The sequence below is a fragment of the Macrotis lagotis genome, chromosome 1 (assembly GCF_037893015.1).
Source record: "Macrotis lagotis isolate mMagLag1 chromosome 1, bilby.v1.9.chrom.fasta, whole genome shotgun sequence".
Lineage (NCBI taxonomy): Eukaryota > Metazoa > Chordata > Mammalia > Peramelemorphia > Peramelidae > Macrotis > Macrotis lagotis.
Genome location: NC_133658.1, coordinates 41,762,135 through 41,785,746, shown reverse-complemented (window position 1 = coordinate 41,785,746; position 23,612 = coordinate 41,762,135). Strand labels below are relative to the sequence as shown.

The window sequence follows — 23,612 nt, the reverse complement described above, 5'->3', positions numbered from 1 at the left end:
CCATTTAATGGGGAAACTGGGGTTAAGTATTATATCAGCTAGAGAGCATTTTACAAAATCATGTAATCCAGGTCTCACATTAGGAAAAACAATGACAATTTTATTGGCATCTTTTGCTTTTTACATCATCAGAATTTCTTCTAGTACCTTCCTTACCAGGCAGCAATACAATTTGATAAACTTTTTTTTTTTAGGTTTTTGCAAGGCAATGGGGTTAAGTGGCTCTCCCAAGATGACACAGCTAGGTAATAATTAAGTGTCTGAGGTTGGATTTGAACTCAGGTACTCCTGACTCCAGGGCTGGTGCTCTATCCACTGCGCCACCTAGCCACCCTGATAAACATTTTTTTAAAAGAAAAGAGTAAAAGAATCAATGGATAAAATTATCTGATAATATATGCCATTTACACAACTAAAGTCCTGGGGTGTTAGTTAGCCAAGGCTAGCTGGTGGAAGGGAGAGAGGATGTGTTAGGCTGGGAGTCCCACCCCTCTATCCTTCCCCTCCTGCTTTGTGGGGTTTTGGGAAGAGCAAATTTATTTTTGGATAGCAATGTGTTTGCTGGTGGACCATGTCAACAGAAGACAGTATTGTTACTATATTAATATTTCTTTTAATGAAGGAATCTCCAAGGGGATAAGTGAGGGAGAGGGAAGAAGATGCCTGTCTATCATGCAAGGTCTGACAGAAGGCTCTGAATTTATTAAACATATTGGGAACCAGTCTCCCTGAGTTCTCAGCCAGGCTCCCTCACTACCTCTTGAGAAGTTCAAGGAGGTTTCTTGGTCACACCGAAAAGGATTGTTTTTTAAATGAACGGAACTTGGGCATGTTTGAAGGTAGTGAAGGAACCAGAAGATCAGGAGATAGAAAAATATAGACTGAGGAAAGGTAGAGAGTGAAGAGATGGAAAGAGACAGAGACGGTAGAGAGAGGAAAAGAGAAGGGAAGAGAAGAGAATGAGGGGATATTGGATAAAGTGGTAGGGGTTATAAATCAAAATGTGTGGAGAAAGGTTGTTGGCATGGAAAAGGGCTGCTTCTTTTTGAAGGAAAGCAAAAGAATGGTTATGAGGTCTAGGCAATTTGAGATAAAGAGAAGCTTTGTTATATTTCTTGCTTTAATGGAAAGTTGGGAAGAAGGAAAGAATTTGAAAACGGAAATAAAACAAAATTGTATTAACAAAAAGAAATGAAAAGAAAGGGAGTTCAAGGATCTGATCCAGATTTGCTTAGTAATGAAGTGAGGACCTCAGCTGAGACAATGGGAATAGGAGGTGAGCAAGGCTTGAGAGATTTGAAATAGTTTCTCTGGGGAGCCAGATGAGGCATTAAGGAGGAATAAAAGGATTACCTGGCTCCAATTGAGGAGTATAAATTTGGAATGAATCCAGTGAACACCAGAGAACTGTCCCCAGTTCTGGTCAGCAGTAAATGAGTGGGAGTGGAGGATGCTGGAGGGAAGGCAGGACAGGTTTGGCGAAGGCCTTTGTCAGAAGGAGAGGGTGAAAGTTCCTAGTGTGGAATTGGGCTAGTAAACTATAGGGCAGAGAGAGTGGGAAGGGAAGAATGTGAAGTCAAGGCATAAACAAAGACCAGAATCCTGCACCATGATTCCTGCAGAATAAGCTTCTGACCAATATCCACCACTTCACCCTTCTTCCTTCCACTAGACTTCTGGAAGACCACTCCAGATAGTTGAAACTACAGTAATATATGATAATAAGTTAACACACAGGCTATTTGCTTTTAAATAGAATTAAAGGAAAAAATAACTCTCTTTTATTAAAGTTCAGTGGGCTATATTTGTGGGAGTGAGAATTATTCTCTTATTTTTGAAATTATAGAGCAGAGTTATCCTCTTATCAACTAGCTATACTGTTAGGATTTTTTTTTCTCCAATATGTCTTTTATGTCACCAGCTTATAGTATATAAAAAATGATAACAGGTCAGACTTAATCAGCACATGAAAGAATCAATGAGTGAATTTTAGAAATGGCTAAATTGGTAGTGAGCTCTTGGGGTACTAAATACACCAATAAAATAACAAGAATTACTAATCCTTATTTGATGTGCAAAGTACTTTGCGCATTATTTCATTCATCTCACAAAACCCTCATGAAATGGGTACTATTACTTTTTCCATTTAATAGATAAGGAAAGTGAGACTGAGACAGGTTAAGTGACTTACCAGGTCACTTTGTAAGGGATTCTTACTAAGGGTCAGAGATGAGTAAGTCGTTTTGTGGTATAGATAAACCAGGGGTAGGATGGAATAATGAAAAGGATGCTAGATTTGGAGTCCAGAAGACCTAGGTTCAGCTCCTGCCTGTCCCACTTACTAATATACTGTGGGTAACTCTGAGCTTCAGTTTCTTCATCTGTTAAATAGGGGGGAAAATACTCGAATACTTACCTCATAGGGCTTTTATGAGACTCAATTGGTATAATATGTATAAAGTGAGCTTTGCAAAATTCAAAGTTTTATATAACTGTCAGTTATTATTACTCCTAGAAAAAGCTTCCTACACACGTTGCTTTTCTTTCCTCTCCCTCCTACTCACTTTTCAACCCCTTTTAACTGACTTCTAACCTCGTTACTCAATTGAAATTGCTCTCTTTAAGTTACCAATTAAACCAACAACTGTCTTGACATCTTTGTAGCATTTAATATTATTGACAGCTCCTTCCTCCTAACCATTCTTTCCTCTCTGAATTTGATGGAGTTAGCTGGTAATACTTCTCTTGCCTATCCATTGATCCTTTTCAGTCTTCTTTACCTGATTTTCATCAGTGTTCTGCCCTCTATGGATGTTCCCCAAGGCTCTGTCCTGGGCTTGTTCTTTTCTCTCTCATTAACTCATCCATTTATTATCTCTATGCCTATTTTTAGTGATAGCATTTTGGTCTTCTTTGACAACAAAGGACCCATTTGTTTGTTTAGTTCTTTTGCTAGGACATTGGGAGGTGAGGGAGGAAATGGGAAGGCAATTGGGATTAAATGACTTGTTCAGGGTCACACAACTAGTGCTGTGGCAGATTTGAACTCAGCTCCTCCTAACTCTAGGACTGGCGCTCTGCATTGTAGTATCCTCTGCACCACCTAACTGCCCTGTATGCATCTATGTTTTATGGCTCCCATATTTATATATGGGGGGTTCTAATCTCTCTTGACCCCCACTCCTGTATTACCAACTACCCGTTGGATGGCTTCATGTAGATGTCCCTTAGACATCTCAAATTCAACTCCCCCCCCAAAAAAAACAAACAACTCATATTTCTTCCTAAATTTAAACCCTTCTCCAAATGTCCTTATTTCTGTTGAAGGTATGCCATTTTTCTAGTCACCCAAGCTTCACAAACTCAGAGACTTTTGTGATACCCCTCTTTTACTCACCCCCATGTAACTAATCATTTGCCCAAGTCTTATTCAACCTACCTGTTTCTCTTGCTTCCATCCCTATCTTTCCCCTCCTACAGTTATTACCACTCCTTGTTCCAACCTTCTCATAGAAGTGCAATAGCTTCCTAATTGAGGTCCTGACTTTCAATCTCCCCCCTCTTCAATCCATCCTATGCCAAAATATCTCCCAAACCATAGATATTCTTATCTGTTTAGATAGAATTTCTCCTCTAACACAATGTAACCTCCTTGAAGTCAGGGACTGATTTTTCTCCCTTTTATCTTCACATCCCAGTACCTTGAATTATGTCTTACACACAGGTTTCTAATAAATTATTGTCTCATTGAATTAGCACGTTTTCAAGAGTATGTGGGCAATAGTGGTGGGATTTGAGAAGGATGGTCCAATGTGAATTATTTCCACTATAGTGAAAATAATTCAAGAATGCCTCCTGCTGACTTAGAGTTAATAATGCCCACATCCTATAGAACTTCCTGTTGAGTCCGGAGGAGGGAACTCAGGCCCACATCAATATGATGCATAAGCTGGTTCGTTTATTGATCACAGGATACATACTTTTATACTCTACATTTACGTAACCAATTACATAAATGTTTTAGCAAGCATTTTTTTCACATGCATACCTTGTGTATGTCTTAGGTGATTGTTTTGAGAACCAAACAGTGTTTTGATAAACAGAGTGAAGATTGTTTGGAGAACCAGTGATTTGATAAACAAAGTGCAGAAGGTAATTATCTCAGAATACACTATCTATCTGAGCCTGGGAATACACCTAGTTAGCTCAGACATGCAGCTACTCCCTTATCTAAGCTCTGAAGTACATCTTGCTGGTTAAAGCACATAACTATTTCTGTGTTAACCCTTCATAGCTCTTAGCCTGGAATACATATGACACAACAACTTCCTACCGTACATGCGTCATTAAACTTTAAAATCTAAGTGTAATTTGCAAATTGAGACAAAGGCACACTGAGTCAAGTCATGGAATTTTGACCAAGATGTACCCATCTACTGTCTTCATTCACAAAGAGTTGTAGCTTTTCTTATAATGAATTTCCATCTTTTGTTTTTAAACCACTTAATTTTCTCCTTGTATCTTTTCTCCAGAATCCTTTCATATTTGTAACCCAGTGCTTTTGAAGCACATTTTGATATTTGGCTTTCATTCTTGAAGAAAACTATGACATCATGGGAGGTGATGCCATGACAAGCACATGAATTATATTTGAGTGAGGGGGGCTGTGCTAAGTCACTATCCTCACTTTCTCCTCCAGAGCCATTGGGTCCAGTGGCCAGACATGGATCAGGATGACTGGAGATGGGCCTGAATGAGAAGCAATTATAATTAAGTGAGTTGCCCAAGGTGGTCACATTGTAAATAACATTTATTGATTTGCTGATTGATTACTATAACCAAGATTTTTTAATAAAGAAAAAGGAGGAAAAAAATCAGTAAATCTGATCAATATGTTGAAAAACATCTGACAACATATGCAATGTCCCTCCATATCCCTCCAATACCACCACACACACACACACACACACACACACACACACACAGGCATAGGGTGAAGTGGCTTCTCATATTTCTTCTGTAGAGCTAAGCTTATTCTTTATTTACAAAGGTTTTGACCTACATTATCTCCTTTGAGCCTTGCTGCACTTCTGGCTTAGGTACTAAATTTATAATTCTAGTTTTGCATATGAAGAAACCAAGATTCAAGTTAAATGACTTTCCTATAATCACCAAGAATGTTGAAATTAATGAACAATCTCATTCATTTCACACACCAGGAGGTTTTATTTCTGCAAGATAGGCTTCAGCAATATGTGAACCAAGAATTACCAGAAGTGTAGGCTGGTTTTTGAAGAAGCAGAAGAAACTAGAGACCAAATTGCCAACATTTGCTGGATTATGGAGAAAGCAAGGGAGTTCCAGAAAAATATCTCCTTCACTGACTATACTAGAACCTTTGAGTGTATGGATCATAACTAAATGTGGCAAGTCCTCAAACCGTGGAGTATCAGATCATCTTATTTGTCTCCTGAGGAACCTGTATGTGGGTCAAGAAACAAGTTAGAACTGAACATGGAACAGTTTGAAAAGGAATGCCTTCTTTAATTTAACATATGCATCAAACAAAATACCAAAAAGTGAAAAACTAAAAACTTCTTGATGAGGAATAAAAGTTGTTAAAATAAAAGTTGACCTGAAGCTTAACATCAAAAAAAAAAAAAAAAAAAAACTAAGGTCTTGGCAACTGATCCCATCACTTGCCAGCAATTAGAGGAAGAAGAAATAGAAGCACCATCTGATTTTATATTCCTGTTCTCAAAAATCACTGCAGATGGCAACTGCAGCCATGAAATTAAAAGACTTGCCCTTTGGAAGAAAAGCTATGGCAAATCTGTAAAGTACAAAGAAGCAGAGGCATCATCTTGCTGACAAAAAAAAAAATCTGTATAATCACAGCTATAGTTTTTCCAGTAGCAATGTATGGTTTGGAGTTGGATGTAAAGTTGGATTAAAAGGAAAGCTGAGTACTGTGGAATAAATCTTTTCAAATTTAGTTCTGGGATAGATTTTTGAGGATAGACCTTTTGGCTACCTAAGTAGTATTTGAGCAATAGGCCTGCAATCAGGAAGTCCCTTGGACAACAAGATCAAATCAGTCAATGCTTAAATTAATTCAAGTTATTCACTGGAAGATCAAGTAGAGAAGTTGAAGCTTAAATGCATTGGTCACAGAACTCATTGGAAAAAAAATCGATGTTGAGAAAGATCTAAGATAAAAGAAATAGGGGATGGCAGAGAATGAGATGAATAGTGTCATGGAAAAAATGAACATGAGTAGGCTTTGGGAGACAGTGGAGGATAGAAAGGCGTTGTGTGCTGTGATGATTCATGGGGTCAGGTAGAATCAGACATAACAAGGGTAATCACATAGCTAATGTCAGAGGCAGGATTTGATCACCTCTCTCACTCCAAGTTTAGTACTCCACTCTTTGTTTTAATGTAAACCTGTTAAATATTATGTAAGAACAAGCTCCCCATAGCTAATACATCAATAATAGACACTGCAGTGAAGGGACACATTAATCTCCTTTTTTAAAAAAAAGATCATTGTCATTATGATGGGCCAGGAGAGTTGAAGTGCTTTTGGTCATTTGGCTTTCAGGAAATTAGAAGTAGAATTAGATACTTGAAATTATGGGCATGATTTAGATGGTGGGCAGACTCTTAAAAGCTCATTTTAATTAATATATTCAGATGTTAAACATATCAAGTAGTAGTTCCTCTCTTTTCGATGGAATCCTTGAAGTTCAGCTGGAACCTATCAGAATTCACCTATCAGAGTTCAATGCTGATCTTTTTGGCTACCTAAATGGTATAGTAGATTGAATACTGGTCAGGCAGTCAGGAAGATAGATCTGTGTTCAGATTTGACCTTAGACACTAACTAACCTTGGGCAAATAAGTTCATCTATGTTGCAGTTATCTCAATTGTAAAATGGGGAGTTATCTTGTTGGTTTGTTGTGCGAGTCAAAGAGAATATTTGTAAAAATGCTCAGCACAATGTCTCATATTAGTAGGCAATATTTAAAGGCATATTGAGTTCCCCGCAACCCCTTTTAGTTTTAAATCATTATCTTGACAATGATATAGTCATTTATCATACCCATTTCCTCCCATTTATTTGGAAAAGATGTGGATCTATATGAATAAATTAATGAAAAATCTGAATGAAGTAATTAGAATGAAATTCTAAGGACCTGCTCAGGATCTAAATCATAACAATACTTTCAAGCACCTAATTCTACTTCTAATTTCCTCAAAGCCAAATGACTAGAACACACCAACTCTCTCCTGGTCCATCACACTGAACTCTATATGATCACCATGTACCTCTACCATAGCTCTAATGAGCTTGTCTCCTGAGCCAGGTTGGGTAGTTGGAGATTGTTGGGAAAGAGGCAGCCCCCATCTTGTTTCATAGGGCAGTATCTGCCCTATAGAAAGTCCTTAATTAATGTTTGTTGACTAGTTGATAATTATCACTGTTAGTCTAATTGCAATAGTAAATGGACATGAAATATGAGGAATCAATTTTGTGGGATTTCCTTGGTATATCCAGAAAAATTATTGATCCATTTAATAATTGAGCGAATGTGCTACTATAGTGCTCTAATGAGGGAGTGCCCTATATACAGTGCCCTAATAAATGTGATTAGCCAACATTTGCATTGGGATTTTGGTAATTCTTGAAAAGTTCCCAGAAGTGAGAAAGAAACAGTCAGAAGATCTTTTTTTCAGTTACTCAAAGGACCATCCTTTAGAGTGATTTCATGCTTTTGTTTTTGACTTTTAAAGTACTTAAATTTTTATTTTTGGAGTTAGTTATTTTAAGTAATTTTTAACAATTAATACCAGTTATACCATCAAGAAAAAATTTAATTAAAATTAAAGATGTTAGCTAGGATCTAAAAAATTTTATAAAATATTAATGTGGTAGAATAATAGTGGTTATTTTCATAGTCATTGAAAGCTACAATGTTTATGACATTTAAAACAATCTTTTTTTTAAAAAAAACATCACTTTTTGATCTTCAAACCACAGATTTAAGTAGTATATAATTTAGTAATTTAATTAGACATGGATGGATCATATGTGCTAGGTACTGGGAATATGATACTATAGCACAATCATTCAATCAATAAATGTTATTAAAGACCCACATATACAGGAATATTCATAGCAGCTCTTTTTGTAGTGGCAAATAATTGAAAATTAAGAATGGCTGAACAAGTTGTGATATATGAATGTAATGGAATGTTGTTATTCAATAAATGATGAGCAGGCAGATTTCATAAAAAACCTGGAAAGACATACATGAACTGATGCTGAGTGAAGTGAGCAGAACCAGAACATAATACCCAGCAAAAGCAACACTGGGCAAGGTTTAACTGTGATGGACTTAGCTCTTCTCAGCAATACATTGATCAAAAAGACCCGTGTTGGAAAAAAGCTATCCACATCCAGAAAAAGAACTATGGAATATGAATGCAGATCAAACCAGACTATTTTCATTTTTTAAAATTTGTTTGTTGTCTTTTCCTTCTTGTGATTTTTCCCTTTTGTTTTGATTTGACTTTCATAGCCTGAGTAATATGGAAATATGTGTAATATTATTGTACTTGCTTGACCTATATCAGATTGTTTACTATCCTAGGATAGGGAAAGGGAAGGGTAGGAGGGAGAAAACTTTACAAAAAAGGATTTATTGAATACCTATTATATGACCACCACTGCACTAAGCACTGGGGATATAAAGACAAATGAAGGGTCTATGTCTCAAAGAGGGAACAAACTTTTTTAATTTTTAATTTTTTCCAATTACATGCAAAGATAATTTTCAACATTTATCCTTTTACAAACTTTTTGTTCCATGTTTTGCCTACTTCCCTCCCTTTCCTCTTCTCTCCTCATGGCAGAGAACAACCTGATATAGGTTACACGTGTACAATCATGCTGAATATATTTCCATATTAATCATGTTGTGAAAGAATTTGAACCAAGAGTGGAAAAAACCATGAGAGAAAGAAAAAAACATAAAAGAAATCTTAAAAAGTGAACACAGTGTGTTTTGTTCTGCATTCAGACTCCTTGGTTGTTTCTCTGGATGTGGATGGTATTGTCCATAACTAACTTCTTAGGACTGTCCTTAGTCCCTGAACTGCTGGGAGGAGTTGTGTCCATCTCACAGTGTTGTTTAATGTATACAATGTTCTCTTGGTTCTGATCACTTCACTCAGCATCAGTTCATGCAAGTCTTTCCATGCTTCTCTAAAGTCCAACTGCTCATGATTTCTTTCTTTTGTTTGTTTTCTTTTTTTGTAAGGCAAACGGGGTTAAGTGGCTTGTCCAAGGCCACACAGCTAGGTAATTATTAAGGGTCTGAGCTCATATTTGAACCCAGATACTCCTGACTCCAGGGCCGGTGCTTTATCCACTGCGCCACCTATCCACCCCTCACCACCTAGCCGCCCCTTGCTCATGATTTCTTACAGAATAATGGTACTCTATAATATTCATATAACATAACTTGGAATGGTCATTTATTAATTACTATGTTTTAGTCACCACACACACTAAACACTTTACAAGCATTGTCTTATTTAATCCTTCCAGCACTAAGATAGGTGTTATTATTACCCCCATTTTACAGTTAAGCAAATAAAGGTTGAATGACTTGCCCAGTATCATAGAACTAGGAAGTGTCTTGAACTCAGTTTGTCTTAAATCAAAACACAAAGTAGCTTTGTGGAGGAAGGCACTGGGGAAGAAAAGGAGGGAAAGGTGGTGCTTGAAGTGAGTCTTAAAGGAAATCAAGGATTCTAAGAATAAGAGATGGAGAAAAGCCTATACAAAGTCATGGAGACAACATATTGAGTATTGACAAAGAGTAGAAAGGTCACATTGACTGGACCATGAAACGTGTAGAGAGGAGAGATGGACAATAATGCTTTAAGGGGAGGATGGGACCAAGCTGTAAACATCATGAAATGTCAAAGAAGGGATTTTATAATTGATCTTAGATACAATTGGGAGGCTATTGGAATTTATTGATTAAAGGTGTGACATGGTCATTATTATGCTTTAGGAAAATCACTTTGTCAGCTAGGATGTAAATGATGAATTAGAATAATAAGAAAATTGAGACAAGAAGACCAAGAGAAGGGGCAGCTAGGTGGCGCAGTGGATAAAGCACCGGCCCTGGAGTCAGGAGTACCTGGGTTCAAATCTGGCCTCAGACACTTAATAATTACCTAGCTGTGTGGCCTTGGGCAAGTCACTCAACCCCGTTTGCCTTGCAAAAAAAAAAAAAAAAGAAAACCAAGAGAGAGGTTTATTGCAATGGTCCAGGTAAGAGTGAGGAGGATCTGAATTGAGGGGGTGACACTGTGTGGGAGGAGTGAAGGGAATGTGTGATTGTAAGTATTGTAGAGCTAGGCAGGATGTGATCTAGAGTCTTATTAAAATGTGGGGTTGAATGAAAATGAGGAGTGAATAATACCAATCTAGGTGCCTGAAAGGATGGTGGGGACCTTGATAGAACTAAGCTTCAAAAATGAGTTCAGAGGACAGGTGAGTTTTAGGGAAAAGATAATGAATTCTATTTTGAATTATCTTCTCTTTATCCCATTTTTATCTTGTTTATATGTAATTGCTTGCTGCTTCTTCCATAAGACTGTGAGCTTCTTGGGGGCAGGAAGTGTCTTTTGCCTTTGTTTATATCCCCAGAACTTAGCAAGTTGCCTGTAACGTATAGGCTCCTTCATAACTACTTGTTGACTAATTGATTTACTATTTTGAATGTGATCAGTTTGAAATATCTGTAGGGCATCCGGTCTGAAGTGTCCAGCACAGCAGGTGGTGATGTAAAGCCAGAGTTCAGGTGAAATACCAAGGTTAGATAAACAGATCTTGAAATATATGCAAGGAGATGATAATTAAATTCTTGGGAGCTGATAGTTGTGGAGGAGAGAGGGAGCTGACAAGGATGATGCTTCACTTCAACAAAGGAGACTGAAAAGGTGTGGTAAGAGAGTCAGGAGGAGAACAATGAAAAAAGTAGTATCATGAAAACTCAGAGAGGACAGGGTATTATCCAGGAGAAAGAGGAAAGTCAACAGCATCAAGGGCCTCGGAGCTGTCAAGAAAGAAAATAACAGGTAAAAAAGTGATTAGATTTGGCAATTAGATAGTTGATAACTTTGCAAAGGGCTGTTTCTATTGAATGAAAAACTTGGAAGCTAGATTTCAGATAAAAAGGAAATCTTTTTTATCTTTATAGGATAATTTTCTTTTTATTTTATGGATGTTTTATTTTTAAATTTGTAACTAAAGTTAGATGAACCAGTACCATCTTATTTTTAAAGATAGAGAATGTCCTGGTTTTGATCTTTTTTAAATAGATCTTTTTTATTGATGACTTTTTGTTTTTATTTCACATAATTTTAAAATACTTTCTTCTCTCCACTCCTACCCAACATACCCCTCATTTTAGCTAAGAGTTAAAGAAAGAGGGGAAAAAATAGTTCAGCAAAACTACCACATTGATTATATGATATTTTTGCAATATTCCATTCCTATATTTTCACACTTCTTCAATGAAAGGAGAAATATAAAACCAATGATTCTTACTCTTATTCTCATTTGCTTGATTTTTACATATTTTTGCTCTCCCAAAATAGGCATATGGAATGTTTTATTTTTAAAGCAAATAATTAATACTGATCATATTCAGAATTTTATAAGATTATCGAAAATGCTCTGGAGTTCATAAGACTTGAGGGTCAATGAAATAGGAGATTAGGGCATAGTGTGGTTTAATGGTAGAAACAGTATTGAATTTTGGGTCAGGAGACTCGACTGTGGATCCTAGATTTGCCAGTTTAAACCCTTACGATTTGGGCAGATCATCTCTCTGAGTTCAATTTCTTCATTTATAAAATGAAGAGACCAGTCTAGATGATCTTTAATATCATTGCTAGCATTAAAATACTGAGGAGGCACTATAGCCCTAAGTATAGTGGTGGTCAAATGGTCGTTCCTCAGCAGATTAGAATGGGGAGAAAAAAGAAGGAAGAAGAAAAGACTAGTTAGGAGCTTGATACACTAATTCAAATACAAGATGATGAATAACTGGACAAGAATGAGATATGGAAGGGCTGAGGGACATTAAAGAGAAATATTTGTCAGATGCTAATAGGAGCAAGAAAGGAAGAATAGAGTTGAAAGTATCTCTAGATTTCTAAGACAACAAGAAGTGATGGGCATGAGAGAATGGGGAAAGGAAGACTAAACTTAATTATTTTTAATATTCAAGCATTAACATGACATACAGATGGAACGAATGGACTGAGCTGGACAGTGAGCTGTGGGCCGCGGCAGAAGTCATGGCAGGGCAGGCTTTTAAAAAGTTTCTTCCCATCCTTGACCAAGTTTTGGTGGAAAGGAGTACTGCTGATACTGTTACCAAGGGAGGTATCATGCTTCCAGAGAAGTCTCAAGGAAAAGTATTACAAGCCACGGTAGTGACTGTTGGATCAGGATCCAAAGGAAAGAGTGGAGAGATTCAGCCAGTTAGTGTGAAAGTTGGAGACAAAGTTCTTCTTCCAGAATATGGTGGCACAAAAGTAGTTCTAGAGGACAAGGACTATTTCTTATTTAGAGATAGTGACATTCTGGGGAAATATCTAATGAAGTGGTGTCTGAAAGTTGCCCATTCCATTGAAGTTCTGAAATCTTTGTTTCATCATGTAAATAATTTCCAGGTCTCTTGTTTTATAATAAATGGGTTATCTTGTGTCTCTAAAATCCAATTTCTCTGCATCAATATGAACATTTCCAAATAAAAAATGTATAAATGAAAAAAAAACATGACATACAGGAGATGGTTACATGACTCAGTGGTTAGAGCCCCAGCCCTGGAGTCAAGAGCACCTGAGTTTAAATGCAGACACTTAATAATTGCCTAGCTGTGTGACCTTGGGCAAGTCACTTAACCCCATTGCCTTGAAAAAAAATGACATACAAATAGAGATACTGAAGACAGGGGACATGAGAGAAACTGAGAGGAGAAAGGCTAGAGATATTCATCTAAGAATCTTCTACATATAGCCAATCATGAAGAGCAGATACTTAAGGTTCCCCCCTGCCCCACCATGGAGAAGAAATAGGACTGAGTCTTGGAGGTCACCCACAATTGATGGACAAGTGAAAAACATCCAGCAAAATGTTTGAAAGCATTAGGAGAATCAGATACACATCATAGAGTGGAAGTCAAGGAAAGAACTTTAAGATAACCATGATTATCATGCAGCAAGAATGAAAACTGAGAAACCACTGCTTTTGACCATTATGAGATAATCATGGAGAACAGAAATAATTCTATAAATAATGCTGTAAAGGGAATTGTTTAAGATACTTAAATGACTCTCTAAGGCTCATCCTGTAGACCATCATATCATATTCAAAAAGAAATAATTGTTTTTCTTTGCTAATGCTTATTCTCTTGGTGTTTTTCTTGTCTTATTGCTATAGCTACCATTTCTAGTACTATGTGAATAATATTGATAATAAAGTCATCCTTGTTTTATTTTTGATCTTATTGGAAAGGCTTCTAGTTTACCTCCATTATCTACAATGTCAGTTCTTGGTAAGAGATAAATATTATCTAATATATTAAAGATCCATTTTTTCAATGAGTTTTTAAAGCATTTTTTAAAAACAGAAATGGGTTGTTGTATTGTAAAAAACTTATATGTTGATATAATCATGTGCTTTTGATTTGTTATTAATATGATTGTGTTTATTTGCTGTTGTTCAGTCATATCTGACTCCTCATGGTCCCATTTGGAATCCTCTTGGCAAAGCTATTGGAGTGGTTTGCCATTTCTTTCTCCAGCTCATTTTACAGATTGGTTGGTTCTTGTCCTTTGTTATTGAAGAGGACCAAAATGACATCACTATGTTTGAGACAACTTACAGTATGCTTACTGTGGCTGATTAGACCAATACAAGCTCAGAAAGCTCTACCACAGGTTGGGCACAAATACTTCATGTGAACCCCTGGGATGGGTACTCTAAATTTATGGATGTCACATTTCCATTGTGTTGCTTCAATTCTGCCTTCCTCATAGTGAGCAGCATCCTCAATGATGGGGGCATGCCATGCTGGGTGGTCTTGTGCCAGTGTCTCCCATCTGTACAATCGATTCTAAAGTTCTTCAGTGAGACCTTCAGAGTGTCTCAGTATCACTTCTTCTGACTACCTTGTGAGAGATTTCCTGTGTGAATTCTTCATGAAATGGAGAATTTAGCAAGCATATGTCTGGCATTCTAACATCGTGTCCAGCCCAACATAGTTGTACTCTCTGTAGTAATGTTGGAATGCTAGGCAGTTTAACTCTAGAAAAACCTCTGTGTCTGGTATCTTCTCCTGCCAGGTGATCTTCAGAATCTTCCTAAGAAAATTTAAATGGAAATGATTCAGTTTCCTGACATGGCACTATTAGATTGTCCAGGTTTCACAGACATATAGCAATGAGGTCAGCACAACAGCTCTGTAGACCTTCAGTTTGGTAGTCATCTAATACCTCTTCTCTTCCACACTCTCTTTTGGAGCCTCCCAAATACTGAGCTAGCTCTGGCAATGCCTTTGTCAACCTCATTTTCAATGTGTAGCTCCTGGAAAGGACCCTGCCAAATTAAGTGAATTTGTCCATAGTACTCAAAACTTCTCCATTTGCTGTAATCGATGGTTTCTCATATGACTGGTGTGGTGTTGGTTGATGGAGCACCTTTGTTTTCTTGGTGTTAATTGTTAGACCAAAATTAGCACTAGAAACATAGAAGTGATCCATACTCTGTTGCATCTTGACTTCAGAGTGCATTGAGGGCACAATCATCTGCAAACAGAAGATCATGACTCCAACACTCCCTCCACTTTGGTGTTGGCTTGTACCCTTTTCAAGTTGAAGAATTTGCCATCAGTGTGGTAGCTGACCTTGAGGCCATGTTCATGCCTCAAGCATGGGAGCAAGGACACATCCTTGTTTCACTCCAGTGGTGACTGGGAAATCTCGAGAGCATTGTCACCATCTAGAACTGAGGCATACATGATGTCATGAAATTGACATATAATATTGATGAACTCCAGACAACCAAATTTTGACTTAATTTTCTATAAACCCTCACAACTGATGATATCAAAGGTCAGATCTACAAATGTTGTATACAGACCTCTGTTCCTGGCATTTTCCCTGGAGTTGTTGGGCAGGAAACACCATATCGATTGTTTGTCAACCCTTTCTGAAGTCACACTGACTCTCAGGGGGTGACCATCTTCCAGGTGAAGGATCAGTCTATTGAGGATGACTCTGGCAAGAATCTTACCAGCAATGACCAAAAGAGAAATATCCCTGTGATTATCATGGGATAATCTATTTCCTTTAGCTTTATGAAGATGGATAAAATAGAGGCATCCTTGAATTCTTGGGGGATAACCTCTTCATGCCATAACCTGGAAAATTTCAATTAACTTTGCATAATATTGAATCAATATTGCTTTCCTGATATAAACCCTACCTGGTTATAGTGTCCAGTCATTTATGTATCACTGTAGCCGCTTTGCTAATTTTTTACTTAACATTTTGTGTTAATAGCTATTTTTAATTTTCCTGTTTTGTCTCTCTCAAGATCATATTTATATATTTATATAGTATTCATATATTTATATAGTAAGAAAAATTTGGTAAAATATTATATCTCTTCATTTCCTATCATTGCAAAGAGTTTGTGTAATATTTAAATTAATTATTCTTCAACTGTTTTATAGAACTTATTTGTAAATTCATTTGGTTTTAGGTTTTTTCCTTTGAGTTCATTTTTGACTTTTTCAATTTCTTTTTCTGAGATCAGGTTATTTCAATTCTATATTTCTGTTCCTGGAATATTTTAGATCTTTTGTAAATATTCATCCATTTCATTTTCATGACATTTCATCATCAGTTTTTTTGGCATATAACTTTATTCTTCATTTCTTCTGACTTCCTTTTTGATATAGACAATTTGGCTTTCCTCTCTTTTTAAAAATCAGATTAGCTAAAGATTTATTTTATTATTCTAGCTCCCCCTCTTAAAAAAAACAGTTTCTGAGTTTTACTTATCAATTCAATGGTGTTTTAACCTATTTAAGAGAATAAATTGTTTTAATTCTTTTAAGAGCCTCCATCTGTAAATAAGCATTTGTCAGTGCTATTTACAGATAGGTTTTAACATTCAGATGTCTTAAAGATTCAGATTTTAGTATGCTCATGGATAGACAAGCAATCTTTCAAAGGTCCCTCTTTTCTGCCAATATTCTTCACATCATGTTGTATGGCTGTGAGTCATGAAATACCATAGTCTCTGAAGTATTAAAATGGTGAACTGAGACAGAACTAGGACTTTTTGTACCTGAGGCAAGAGGCAGGGAAAGGATCTTCAGTGTATGGGGAGACAGAGACTCTGGGATACCCTTATGATAATAGTTTATGGTTTTATAGCACCTTAAAGTTTTCAACGAGCATTACAAAAATGATCTCATTTTATCCTCACAACAACCATGGAAGGCTACAATTGTTCACTTGTCTCAGTCATGACTCTCTGTGACTCCATTTGGGGTTTTCTTTGCAAAGATACTGGAGTAGTTTGTCATTTCCTTCTCCAGCTCATTTTATAGATGGGGAAATGGAGGCCAACAAGGTGAAGTGACTTGCCATGGGTTTCACAGTAAATATTTGAGGCCAGATTTGAACTCATGAAGATGAAATCTCCTGACTCAAGACCTGTCACTCTATCGACTTGCCACCTAACTTTCAACCCTGGTAGGGAGGTTCTATTAGTACTATTAGAGGAAAAAACTGAGGCAAATAGAGGTTCAGTGACTTCCCCAGGGTCACACAGTAGGTATCTGAGGCTGAATTTGGACTCAGGTCTCCCTGACTCCTGAATCAATTCTCCCTCTACTTACTGTGCCAACTAATTGTCATGAGGGGTAGGTAGAAGAAGCTTAGCCCCGTGTATCGTCTTCTAGCTTCCAGTCTATGCTGGCAAGCAGAAAGAACTCTGGACCTGGGGTCAGAAGACCTGAGTTCAAATTCAGTCTTAAATGCTAACTAGCTGTGTGATTCTGGGCAGGTCACTTTAACCTCTGTTTACCTCAATTTCCTCATCTGTGAAAATGAGGGTAATAGCACTTTCCAGGTTGGTTGTAAAAATGAAATGAGCTACTAACTTTAAAGCACTGACATATAAGTAAATACTATATAAATGTTATTTATTATTATTAATGTTAACATCATTTTTATTTATTAACAGTTAACTGTACTAAGGATTGGGAGCTGACTTCAGGGAGCTTGGGTTCTATTGGAGAATTCAACATTTAAACAGAAAAAAATTATACAGTATAATTTGAAGAGGGAAGGAACACTAATAAATTGAGATAGAAAAGTATTTCTCTAGGAGGCAGTACATGAGATGAATCTTCAAAGCTTGGAGATTCTCACTGGTGGGGATGAGGCAAGAGAGCCTTCCAATAGAGAGGTTAGCCAGGCCCAAAGATATGGAGGTGGAAAATGAGATGTCTCATGCAGGGAAGAGTAGATTTGCCTGTTTGGCTAGAGGGGTGTCATGTGAAGTATGCGCAGGAGGGTGACCAAAGCTAGGACAAAAAGGGTGCATTTGACCAAAGGGGCAAGAGGGAACCCCTAATGCAGGTGTGTCCAACCCACAGTCTGTGGCCCTCAAAGCCCATTCAGGCAACCTGCGATGCATTTGTTATTATGCTCATTGGTAATGGGGGCTACACTGTAGTCATCAATAAATATTAATTCTAGCCCTTCACAAGTTTTTGTTGGGTGATGCAGCCCAAAAGGTTGGATGCCCATGATCCAGTGGCTCTTAAGCAGAGGAATGATGTGGTCAGTGAACAGGAAAATGATATAGCCAGACTTGTATCTGTATAGAAAACAGATTGGAGAGAGAAGAGACTGGAATCCAAGAGTTCAATTAGGACTCCATAAAAGATGATTCATCTCATGGTATAAATGAGACAAGAGGCCAATTCCAAGGCCAATCAAATAACGATATTAGATTTTAGTGATGTCATCAGGTCCCTGGCTTTCATGGCCTGGTCTAGGACCCCATCTATAATATCGGTAATTGTGTCTGGGGAAACACATTCTGAGTTCCGAATAGCCAATTATAGGCAGTAGGTGGTGCCATGGGGAGGATGTTGAACCTGGACTCAAGAATACCTGAGGAGTTTGGGAACTTGTTCCTTTAGTAAATTAGGAATTGTGCCTGCTCAGGTCTACTGTTTTCAGATCTAGTACACCACACTCCCTCTACAGCTCCCCCTCACCCAATCAAACTGTAAAGAACCTGTCTCCCTATTTTGAAATATTACTTTGGAAAGGATTGATGGATTGAAAAAAAATTACCCAAATACATCTTTATATTTTTCCAAGTCAAGCTGTTTCTTGCTCTGCTCCAAAACGCCTTCCCTCAGGATCAAAATAAATTGATGGGCATGATGAGACCTCATGAGTGGGTAGTACCAGTTTTAGATGCTTCCCACAGACTTCTACAGAACTAACAAAACTGGAGACCCACAAGATATTTTCAACATGAGGTTTTTCTCTTGATTTACTTTTTACTTTGGGAAGGGGACAAGTATTTGCTTATATTTGTATTCCCAGTTCTTATCATGGTCCCTGGCATATATCAAGTGCTATGTTCTATCTATTCCTCTTATCTTCTCTATATTAGATAGATAGATTTTATCTATCTATCTATCTATCTATCATCATCATCATCAGTCCAGTCATCTAATCCATATATCTATCCATCCATTTATCTAGTTATATGTCTATCTACTTATATATCCAAACACCCATCCATTCATCTATTCATCCATTTTTTTCTATCTACCCACCTACCCACCCATCCATCCATCTGTCTTACATATACTCATACATATGTCCGTTAAATAATGAACCCTTTCTTCAGTCCCTTGCAGAGCTGTTTTAAAATTTCAAGATTTCCCTTGCTCTAAATAAGGACAATAGTAATTACTTTTCACTACAAATAGAAATCAGGGAGAATTGGGTAAAGAGATGATCCCTTTCTAGAGATTGGGGTTTCTGAGGTGAAAGATGTGTTCTTGTGGCCTAGGCTTCTCACAGGAACAACTGGAAGCTGATCAGACTTTAATTTCAGCTACATATTGGCTTCCCCTGTGGGCAAGCTGAAGACCTAACCACTGCTTAATAAATTTTTTTGTATGGAAAACCATTTTGCTCATCCCAAACAACCAATTTGTATGGAAGCTTGTAGGGGGAAAATGGTTTCTAATTTTGAGTGTATGACTTTTCTTCCCTCTTTCTAAAAAAGAACACTGTGCCCTTAGGTCTTCTTGGTTGGTTTAGCTTTCAAGATTTCCAATTTTCTAATACAGAAAAAGGAGTGGTATTCCAGTGATTAAGATCCCTGCCTCACATCACTGAAGCCCAACATTACTGCTTTCTGGTACAGTGTCTCTCTGCTATGCCCCGTGGTCTCCCATGATAACAATGGCACACATATCTTTATTATTTTTGAGTTTGCAAAGCACTTTACAAATAATATCTCATTTTATCTTCACAATAACTCTGAGAGGTAGGGTTATGATTATTCCCATTTTATAGATGAGAAAACTGAAGTAGAGATGCAGTGACTTGCCCAGCATCAAGAAGCTGGTGTCTGAGACCAGATTAGAACTCAGGTCTTCCAGACTCCAGCCTGATCCATCAGTAGAGTGTCTAAAGGAATCCAAATAACAGCTTTATGTGGGTTGGGTCTATTTTCCAAGTTCTTGGGTTTGTAATGGAATAATATCTAACTTCTTTGAGGGGGGAAGGAGGTGAGTTAAAAGACAATATTAAAATGCTACCACATCAAGGCCCTGATGTGGTCACTTCTTCCACTGATTGCAACCCACCAATAATTTCTCATCATAGATAACTACCTGAGGTCCAGAGAAGTAATATTCCAGACTATTCATCACACCACTCATCCCCTTATTAAAAATTTGATAGGTTAAAGGGAAAAAAAGATGGACTTAACATTTTGATGGTGTTAGATTCCTGTGTCTCGTGGATAATCATTGACTACTACATTTAGAACTGGAAGAACTTGTCCAGGTTCATCTTCTTATACAGAGGAAGAAAGGGAAGTCCCGAGAAGTTATCTGGCTTCATGTCACCCAGGAAGAAAGTACCAGACATGAGATATGACTAGAGATGGAGCAAGGGGCACCAGGGTGCCCCTTGATAGTTACTTTTCTCATTGATCCTGGAATCAGGAGGACCTGAGTTCAAATCCAACTTCAGACACTTAGTAATTACCTGGTAGTGTAACCTTGGGCAAGTCACATAACCCCACTGCCTTGCAAACCTCCTCCACCCCAAAAAGAAAGTTACCTCGCTGCCCAGCAAATTGAAAGGACATGTGTTTTCAAATGATGCCCAAAGGGCAATGAAAATGTGCATACCCTTTGATACAGCAACATCACCACTGGGTCTGTATCCTGAAGCGATCATGAAAAAGGTTTGGAAAGTGAGGGGATCTCCCTTAACTGGGGAATGGCTGAACAAGTTATAGTATATGAATATTACAGAATACTATTGTTCTATAAGAAACCAGGAGGGACGGGATTTCAGAGAAGCCTGGAAGGATTTGCATGAACTGATGCTGAGCGAGATGAGTAGAATCAGAAAAACATTGTGCACCCTAACAGCAACATGGGGGCGATGATCAACCTTAATGGACTTGCCCATTCCATCAGTGCAATGATTAGGGACAATTTTAGGGCTTCTGTGATGGAGAATGCTGATTGTATCCACAAGAAGAAACTATGGAGTTTAAATGAAGACCAAAGCTTAATTATCTTCAATTTTTAACAAAGTTGTCTTATATACTACATAATTTTGTGATCTCTAATATTTTATTTCTTACTCAAGGATATGACTTCTCTCCCAACACATTCAATTTTGATTAACACATAGCATGGAAACAGTGTAAAGATTATCAGATCGCCTTCTGTCAGGGGGAGGGGGGGAGGGAAGGGAAAGTGGAGGAAAAATTGTAAAATACAAAACCCCAGTGTCAGCTAGGTGGTGCAGTGGATAGAGCACCGGCTCTAGAGTCAGGGGTTCAAATCCTGAGTTCAAATCCAGCTTCAAAACTTAATTATTGGGCGGCTAGGTGGCCTAGTGGATAAAGCACCGGCCCTGGAGTCAGGAGGACCTGGGTTCAAATCCGGCCTCAGACACTTAATAATTACCTAGCTGTGTGGTCTTGGGCAAGCCACTTAAGCCCATCTGCCTTGCAAAAACCTAAAAAACCCAACAACTTAATAACTGCCTAGCTGTGTGAACTTGAACAAGTCACTTAACCCCCTTGCCTTAAATAAAAGTTTTGAAAAATTCAAAACCCTACCAAAATGATGGATAGAAACTACTATTGTATATAATTGGAAAATAAACAAAATATATAATAAAAATGTTCTTGAATGGAAAGCAGCCATAGAAAGCTCAAATTCAAGGCGAGAAATTTAAACAGCTCAGGGAGGACTAGACACATGACTCAATTTAAATTGCTGTGAAGATTCATTAGGCAGCAAGGCAGGTGTTGAATGTTAAGAAGCATTTTTTTTCCCTTGACTGAAACATGTTGAGGTAATTTGATTATTATACACCAGGGATATAGATTCTTAACGGAGGTGTTTCCACTCATCACCGAGTTTGGTTTCATTTCTGCTAGTCCCAGGGGACAGGTGTCAGTTCTTAGCACTGAAATGCCTATTTTCTGAATGAGACAGGATCTGTTGGCTGAGGATGTATTGTGTGGGGGGAGATCTAACAATTCATAAAGCACTTCTGGGATGAGGAAGGCTCATCTCGTTATTTTTTTTATTTTAGGTTTTTTTTTTTTTGCAAGGCAAATGGGGTTAAGTGGCTTGCCCAAGGCCACACAGCTAGGTAATTAAGTGTCTGAGATCATATTTGAACCCAGGTCCTCCTGACTCCAGGGCCGGTGTTCTATCCACTTTGCCACCTAGCTGCCCCATCATCTCATTCTCTTTCCTCTAAGGGAGTCCCCCACCTGCTCTGGACCCATTCAGGTGGTCAGAGAGCATGCAGTCTGGGAGCATCTGGGCTCTAATGAGAAATCTTTTTTTTCCTGAATTTGTTTCATTTAAATTTTTATAGATTCTTAGCACATAGTTATAAATCCAATTTCTACATAAATGCAATATCAGAATTTATTGTTTTTAAAACAATTTATTCCTGTCTTGCATAAAACATGTGCTGAGATATTTGCATCTTGATCAAAATTAGTTAATAAATCTTTTTAACATTCCCATCCCAAAGCCTAGCAGGGAAAATTAGCTAAAACTTAGTCTCTTATCCAGGGTAGTTGTCAAAGAAGGAAGTAGAAATGTACGGTGTAAGGGCTGGCTAGGTGGTGCAGTGGATAGAGCACCGGCCCTGGAGTCAGGAGGACCTGGGTTCAAATCCGGCCTCAGACACTTAATAATTACCTAGCTGTGTGACCTTGGGCAAGCCACTTAACCCCATTGCCTTGAAAAAACTAAAAAAGAAAAAAAAAGAGAAATGCACAATGTAAATTACATATGGGACAGGTATTTATTTCTTCTACGCATCAAAGAAATGCTTCAAGCAAAAGATCCTCTCAATTGTTCATTGACAAATGGAAAAAAGGTTATATGGGAAACTAATATTGTTTGTTTTGGGGGCTTTTTGCAAGGCAATTGGCTTAAGTGACTGCGGCTGGATTTGAACTCAGGTCCTCCTGACTCCAGGCCAGTGCTCTATCCACTGTACCACTTTGCTGTCCTCAAACAAGTAGTATTAATAACTACTGCTCTGCTCATCCAGGAAGTTGAGACTTTAAATCATCCAGATAAAGGATTTGTCAGGACAGCTGTAGAGGCTAAAGGGATAGATATGGCACAGTGGATTGAGCATGGCCCTGAACTCAGGAGGACCTGAGTTCAAATTCAGCCTCAAATGCTTGACATCTACTAGCTGTGTGACCTTGAATAAATCACTTTATCCTGATTGCCCCCCATCCAGGATCATCCCCAATCATCCTGATCCATATCTGGCCACTGGACCCAGATAGCTCCAGAGGGAAAAGTGAGGCTGTTGACTTGGTACAGCATCCCCTCATTCAAGTTCAATTCTTTGAGAATGGAGGACAAAACAAAAGAGGCATTTTTATGCTTCCCCTCTGCTCTGTATTGTTCTCCTCGAGTAGACTTCATCTGGCAAGCCAAGTCAGAGAGTGGTCATCATCTGGCCAGTGGCCATCTTCTCTGTGTGCCCTGCCATTGCCCAGGCAACTGTCACTGACTGAGGACCCAGGACCTCTGCACCCTCAAACTTACATGGCCACCACAGCTTAGACACATCCCTCTCAGGACTAATGTTTGATCACCTGGAAATCAGACAAAGGAACTTGAAGTAGAAGAGGCAGCTCATCTAGCTGACCATTCCCATCCCTTCCTCT

General features: G+C 38.0%; 1 protein-coding gene and 1 pseudogene across 1 annotated transcript in view; one reads left to right on the top strand and one right to left on the bottom strand.

Moving 5' to 3' along the window:
- Positions 1–23,612, bottom strand: part of GINS3 (GINS complex subunit 3) — a 119,815-nt gene that overhangs the window by 9,717 nt on the left and 86,486 nt on the right. The window lies entirely within an intron of this gene.
- On the top strand, positions 12,349–17,832 carry LOC141493059 (10 kDa heat shock protein, mitochondrial pseudogene; annotated as a pseudogene).